The sequence below is a fragment of the Pteropus alecto genome, unplaced genomic scaffold, assembly GCF_000325575.1.
Source record: "Pteropus alecto unplaced genomic scaffold, ASM32557v1 scaffold10, whole genome shotgun sequence".
Lineage (NCBI taxonomy): Eukaryota > Metazoa > Chordata > Mammalia > Chiroptera > Pteropodidae > Pteropus > Pteropus alecto.
Genome location: NW_006431210.1, coordinates 7,666,636 through 7,674,234, shown reverse-complemented (window position 1 = coordinate 7,674,234; position 7,599 = coordinate 7,666,636). Strand labels below are relative to the sequence as shown.

General features: G+C 41.7%; 1 pseudogene; it reads right to left on the bottom strand.

Annotated features, from left to right (window-relative positions):
- Positions 1-2,830: 2,830 nt before the first annotated feature.
- Positions 2,831-2,948, bottom strand: LOC112470293 (annotated as a pseudogene).
- Positions 2,949-7,599: the final 4,651 nt, after the last annotated feature.

Here is a 7,599-nt window from a genome sequence, read left to right as displayed (position 1 = left end):
AAAGAGGACACAAAGATAAACATTAAGATGGAAAAAGCCCAGGCCAAACTCCTAAATCTCTATCTCACTTTTCTTGTCTGAAAAATAGGGTGCTGTCTTGCCACCTACATCCCAAACTTGACAAAACACTTCATAAATATGCCATGCTATAAGGTGTTTGTTGTAATCCTAACTCCACCTTTTGCCAAGCCTCCCGCTCACCATGCTCCTTTCTTCATGAACTGCAGGTAATTACATAAAATAAGGGTGGCTTTGTTCACCAGAAAAGCCCATTTCGATCATTCTCAATGTTCAAGGATTGATGGCATGCCTTCGGGATTTTATCCTGAAGGAAATGTTTTTGCCAAACATTTGTGAAAGGCAGATAACATTTAAAAAGAAACTGCTGAAGGCAGAGATTAAGAGAAATAAAGAAGAGAAAGTGAGTGAGTAAAACAGCTTCCACATCCTAGTTTACTCAATTAAAGTTCAGGTGGTTGAAACTTTGCTCAAATGCCCAGAATGCTTGCTCCTTAGGATCCACTTACTTAATCTCCATACATTCCAGGGAGTGACACACCATGCAGAGGGAGCTAGAAGGTGCTAGAAGGTGCTGGAAGGTGAGGGTCTCCCCTGTTGACTGCAAGGCACGAAGAGTTTCTGCAGGATACCTAAGCTGTTCCCTTCACATCATCATGACTTCACTTATGGATCTACCCCACTGCGTTTCCAGCTGCACAACTTGTCTGTACTTTTGTCCTTAGAGCCTGTCATTGGGCACACATCTCTGAGCACAGGGAATTCTCACGCTGAAAAATGGGGGTTTAGAGATTGAATTTCACACACACTGATAGGTTACTGATATGACAGGTCTGGTTATCTGGTTGACCCAGCAACTTACAGTCCCTCTCTATGTTATAAATGCAGAAGTGCTGCAAACAGCAGAGACAGTAAACAACCAAGTAATCCAGAAAGATAGCAAATAGGGAGCAAAAGGTGGAAGAAAAGCATAACAGTCTAGAGCCGTCTGATGCAAAACCGAGTGCAATTCCTCAAAATGGCTCCTGAGTGAAGCCACAGAAGATGGTGCTGAATCTCAAACGACAAGTTCAATCATACTCATAAAACAAATGACATATTGAGTATACTTGGAATTCTTCCTTTATGTCTCGAAATCTTTCTCAAAAATGAATATTTTTCCATTTCTTTAAATCTATTAGTAATGACTTCATTTTCAAGAAAAAAGAGACTACTGCCACAGCACTCCCATTTTTAAAAGGTGAAAAGTCCTAAACCTCAGTCCACCTGTAACAGCTTGTGACTACCCAAGATAAACCCAGAATTAAAATCCAGGATGGAAAGGCTCTCTCAAATCCTATGTACTCTTACTTAACAGAATTGTAACAACCCTAGCTATCTACTTTTCCAGACTAGACTATAGGAAACAAACCATGGAGAGTCTTCATAAAGGCAAGGATATAAATATGAAAGAAAAATACACTGAAGAGGGATGTGTACCACAAAGATACTGTCACTGATGACCTTAGATCAGCATAAATAGGGTGGACTTAAATAATCTGGGGGAGAGGGAAATGAGGCACATAGCCCAAACAAAGTTGGTCATGAATTGGTCATTGTTGTCTGTGGCTATTGGAATCATAGGGTTTATTACATGATTTTCTCATTTTTGTATATGCTTGAAATTTTCCATAATAAAAGATATTTAAGGCTAAATTGATCTTAGAGTACTCTTTCAAAAGACAGAAATCACATCATACATTTTAAAACCATTTCTTTCAAAAACAACTAAAATAGAAGATACTTTAAAGGCTATACTCTAAAAAATACACATTTACCTAAAAATATCCCATTTCTCGGCAAAAATTTCTTTATGTGGAGGGAGGGAAGTGTGTATATGCCAGGGCCCAAATCTGTTCTTTCTGCACGAATAACCCCTCTCTCCACCTAGACCAGGCAGCCATGGAACATGTAGCCCAAGCCACTGGTAGCCTTGGCCGTGGGAGGTGGAGATTCTTGGTCTTCCACCAGAACCTGCGTGAGGAGCGGCACTCTCCCAGTCTGCCCGCAGGTGCCTGGAACCAGGATTTCTATCTGCTGCTGGCTACCTAGATAGCCTGCTGAGGGGCCAAGCTGGATTCCAAGACTTGAGGTCAGGCACACATGAGTTACCACTGGACTCTTCCTGGAGCCTGAAGATGTCCACCTCTTCCCTGGGTGTTGACCATTAGAGAAGATTGGTACTGCAGAGACATGCACTCTCTCAGACCAAAAATAAATGGAGTTTTCAGGAAACACAAGCGGTCGAGTCTGAAGGGAATCCACTCATTTATTCCAGAGCATGTTAATTTGCTCTTCATTTGTTCACATCAATGATGTCTCAGTGGTTTGAGTTCAGCAGCCCAGGGCTGGGAAGAGAAGCCCATCTTGGTATTCCAAGGGGTATACTTTGGAGGCTGCAAATAATTTCCTGTTTGTGAACACTTGGAGCTGCCAGCCTTCTCTGTATGCTCCTGTCAAGAACCATTTAAGGTGATTATTCTTGAGAAAAGAGTACAAGATGGTTAATGACTTATGGACATACAGCCATTGAAGGTGGTCATGTCTATCCATTACTTTTACTGCATTCCTCATCTCACAAAATGGCACCATCAGCCACCTTTTTAGTCGAAATAAACCTGGGCACTAGCTCAAAAAGAACCCTCTTCATCACCCTTATACCGAATACAGCCCATTTTATTTTAGTTTAGTTTTTTAGGCGAGGCAACCCTTGGTTGACCTCATAGATTACAAGGACCTTGTCAGTTTACAATCCCTTATTTTTTATTTTTTATGCCTACAGCACCTGGTCTTCCTAATTGTCTCCCATCTAAGTACTAGCCAGGGCCGACCCTGCTTAGCTTCCGAGATCAGATGGGATCAGGCTTGTTCAGGCTGGCATGGCCATAGATGCAATATGGTCCATTTTAATTCCTAAATATCTCTCAAATCCATCCAACACTCCATTTCCACCTCCAACACCCTCATCTACTCTAATTTTCTTGAACTTATTCACATCTCTGAGAAAGTTCAAAATGAGGCCAAGGAAGCGAGGAAGCACCTCTGCACTCCAGAAAGAAAGATGTGCCATCCCTGCAGGGGGCATTTGGCATCATAGAATGTCAAGTCCTCCCTGTGTCTCAGCATCTGGCTCAACCCATTCAGGCCCAGCACCCGTGAAGGGAATTTGCTTGAGGGGTTGTCCTTGAAAGCCACTCAAGATGGGAAGCAGAAAATCAAAAGCTCCATCCAATAGAGCATGAGAAGGGAGTCTGGGGAACCAGTTAAGATATGGCATGGGGTTACTGAGAAAAAATGTTGATGATTGTGTCTTCTTCCTACAAGATCTGCTGCCTTCATGTGAAACTCATTCTAATTCTTGAGAGATTCGAAAGAGGTAGCCGGTTGACCTGACCAAAAGCAGATTTTGTTCATGGTGTTTTTCAAAATTGGACATAAAAGGCCCTTAGCTAAAACACACCTTTTCCATTTCTCCCTAAACCCTACCATACCTGACAATATGACACCTGGCCTATTTCGTGTATTTCTGCAAACTTCTGAACCCTCAAGTGTTTTACCCCCATAACTTGAGTATAAATAGCAGCAGAAAGCCCCAGGAGAGCATACCATGTAGTGTGTGACACTTTTTCCCCTGACCCAGTGTCTCTGGAAAAGGAAAAAGCTGGGATCTAGCCCAGGATCTCAGGCCAAATCCAGGAAGGAAGGCAAGTCAAGTGGCCATCAGGTATTCACAGACCGCTAAACCAAAAGGGAAAAGTAGAGAGTCCCGAAAGCCGACTGGGGAGAGCCAGGGTGTATGGCCAACTTCCAAGGGCAGGCAAAGTAGAAGCGGGCATCAGAGCCAGCATCCAGCTGAGGAGCCTCTCTCTGGGGCTGGCTTGTGTTTCAGTCTCCCTCTCAAGAACTGACACTAGGTCACACCTGCCACCTTCTGCTGGCCAAAGCAGGTCACAGGGCACCCCCAGATTCAAGAGATGGAGAAACAGACTATACCTCTTGATGGGAGAAGCTTCAAGGTTGCAGAACAAAGGGAGGAAGGGACAGAGGGAGGAAGAGGCCGATTTTTGTATTCCACCATATTATCTTTGTGTTCCTCTAAGGAGGCCTGTGAGAAATCTCTTAGGGGTGAGAGACAGACTTCTTTATATGCCTTCTTATCGCTTTTGGGTTTTGAACCCAATGAACACTAAATAAATAATTTCAACTAAATCTTTTTTTAAAATATCTAGTAAGGAAGAAAATGAAAACTTTAGCTGAAGAAAATATGAGGCATCATGATCCCTATAGTTCAGATGGATAACACGTTGGCTATGACTGCGTTTTCAACAGTCGGGTTTGTTAATTTCTTTGTATTTTGGTTCTTTCTAAAATTCTGTCCTTATAGTAGAAGGTGGCTGAAGTATCATTCCAGAGGGTTGGTATCATGTGATGGTATGTACATGTACTCTGAGGTCACTCTTCATAGTTTAAATCCTAATTATGCCATTTCCTTTCTGTGGCATCTCAGGCAACTCATATTTTATTTAAGTCTCAGTTTCCTCCTCAGTAAAATGGAGATTATAACATCTATTCTATAGGATTTGGGTAAGAACTAGAGGAAATACATACAGAATACCCAGAGAAATGTGTAGCACATAATAGATGCAACAAATAGTGTTTTTAGAAAGTAGAAACTTATATTTTCTTTCCACATTTCCTACATTACCTCCAAAATAAACCCTTTCAGATCAGATAACTAGTACTCCCACAGGAAGCCCTGCTAGTCAATACTTTAAAAAAGACATGGCAATCTTTTTATTGGTTATGATTTTCAAAACCCAGGTTACTTAAGTAAATAATGCCAGTGTTAATCACTGTCACTCAGAAAGCAAATCTATCCCTCAGTCCATTAACCACACCATCAAAAGACACTGGGCAGTTTTTATACCTAGACATGAGTCAGGCCTCCAGGAACCCACAGAGAAGTAACCTCTTTCCAAATAAAGTGTGGGGTTTGAAGAAAATTAGATTCTAATTCAGAATTTAGATGGCTAATAAGAAAACAGTATGATGCCGTCTGCTCCGGGATGTGCTCCTGTAAACCCCAGAGAAATGAGACTCAGGTCGACAAGATGCCTCCTAGGTTTTGGACGGATAACTGGAATGGATCAAGTGGATTATCAAGGCTTTAACTAGGCGGATTGCATCTTTGCCAACTTAATCACAGAGGCACTTCTCTGGATGGATAGGGCTCTACCTTTGCTAGGAGCTTGGAAACAAAGTTTTTGGCATCCTACCTATGGGGTCAGCACTGCCCAGGAAGCCAAGATGTAGTACAACTGTACACAGGGTGCCTGCTGGGTGGCCAAAGACTGAACACATTGCTTTCCAAAGACAAGCTCCAGCTCACGCTTGCTCACACATACAGATTTATTACCCAAACATTGTCTGAGGAGCAAAATTTTATATCTTTGACAAAGAGCATTTTAAACTGGAGATTTACAACAGCCAAGAAACAAGAGAAAGACACAGTCCTTTGCATCCAAGCCATGCAACAGTCCGAGAAATGATGATCACTGTGTTCCTTGAGGGCATTTATCAGAATTACAATGAAAAATTGGAAACTTCCACTGAGGAAGAGCCAAGGCTGGCAAAAGTATGAAGAGAGCCAAATGCTCTTTTAGATTTCGAAGTTGTTCTTTCCTCCCAGCCAGCCTTCCCTAGACCCCCTCTCTCTCTTCTATCCCACTCTCCTTGATACCAAAAGTTAATCATAGGGAATGATCTAATCCAGGGCCAGCTAACTTTTTCTGCAAAGGGCCAGATAATAATTATTTTTAGGCTTTACCAGTCACATAGTCTCTGTTGCAAAGACTCAATTCTATCACTGTAGTACAAAAGTAACCAAAGATAATATGTAAATGAATGGCATAACTCTGCTCCAATAACATATTTATTTATGGACATGAAATTTGGGTTTCGTGTAATTTTCCTGTGTCATGAAGTATTATTTGTTTTTTTTCCCCAACCATTTAAAAATGTAAAAACTATACTTAGTTCATAGGCCACACGAAATGGTTTGGCAGGCAGAATTCGGCCCTGGGGCAGTAGTTTGCCAGCTCCTAATCTGATCAATTGACACACTGGGGACTAAATAACAACTAAGGGTAAAACTATTCACTCTGCTGGGGCTACTTACAGCTAAGGGAATCAATGGAATCCATTCTTTCAATAACTAGTTATTAAGTACTTTCTAAGTTCCCAGTGCCATGCTGAGCACTGGAGTTATACTGGGTGACCCAGAAAACACGTGGTCCCTGAACTTCTGTAGCTGATGGTTTAGCAAGGAACTTCCCTAATTGTATAACATGAAGACATAGCTGAGCAGGGGGAGAGAATATCTTAGAATGACAGGGAGGCTCCACAGGATGCCAGATCCACACTCCTGTGCTCAAAGTGGACCTCTGACTCGCCCAAAGGCTGATCTGGTCTCCATACAGCCCTGCCATTCCAGACAGGTGTCTTCTGGCTCTGGAATTCCCAGAGGAAGCCACATCTGCTTTCTCCTTGCAACCCTGTTAGATACCAGGAGGGTTTTAACTGTCGGTACCTTGGGAGGATGGATACTTTCTATTTGGAGGTTGGAGTGCAGTATAGAGGTGAGAGGACCAAGCCAGGAAAATAATTAAATGATATTAAAGCTCAAACCACTGACTCATGATGAGATTAACATCTGTTCCCGGGCAAATTAACTGATAATTCAGAACTTTACATTTTCTGGGCAACGAGACTCATTTACGTAGAGTGTTTGAAAATTCTGTTGTTCTGTCTCCCCAGCCTGTGAAGGATGCAAAACGCAATCTGCACTTGCTTATTTTGTATCTAAGCAACTGTCAGATTCCATATCTACTAATAAGAAAGGGTATAATTATACCCTGATACTTTAATTAGGAGCAGATGCCTGTGTTTGTGAATAAAATGTAAGAGTTTTAGAGACCTGGAAGCTCAATTATATGCAAACTTCAGGTGCCTGATGTTCAAGCCTCTAAATCTTCATGTTGGTCAGCGAGGACATAGAGGCTCAGACAATGGCCTTTCCTGGATTTGGCCAGAGTGAGGAGGGCTAAGGACCTATTTGCATCTAATTTTAATATCATTGAATATCACTGTATAATATGTACAGACGGTCCCCAGCACTTTTCCGGTTAATGGTTGGTAACATCTTTATTTTTAATTCACCATTTCTTCTACCCACAAAATCTATTCAAGTAATATACCCTGTAAGAGAAAGGGAGGTGAGAACTTGGAGAATTAGGGCAGCCTACCATAAACCATGCTTAGATTACAGTCTGGACAGCATCATCCGGAGGGTATTTTTGAGTTTATCTATCACAGAAGGTGGTTTCTGTAGGCAAAAAATAAAAAGCTTTTATAAGTTTATTAGCTTGGCTTATTTTCCCCTCTCAGAATTCAAGGCAAGTTCCTACAAATAAAAAATAAAATAAAATTTGCTTCCTCGGGTCTGTCTGAAAGTACTACGTCTTGCTTCAAGGTTTAGGGAAA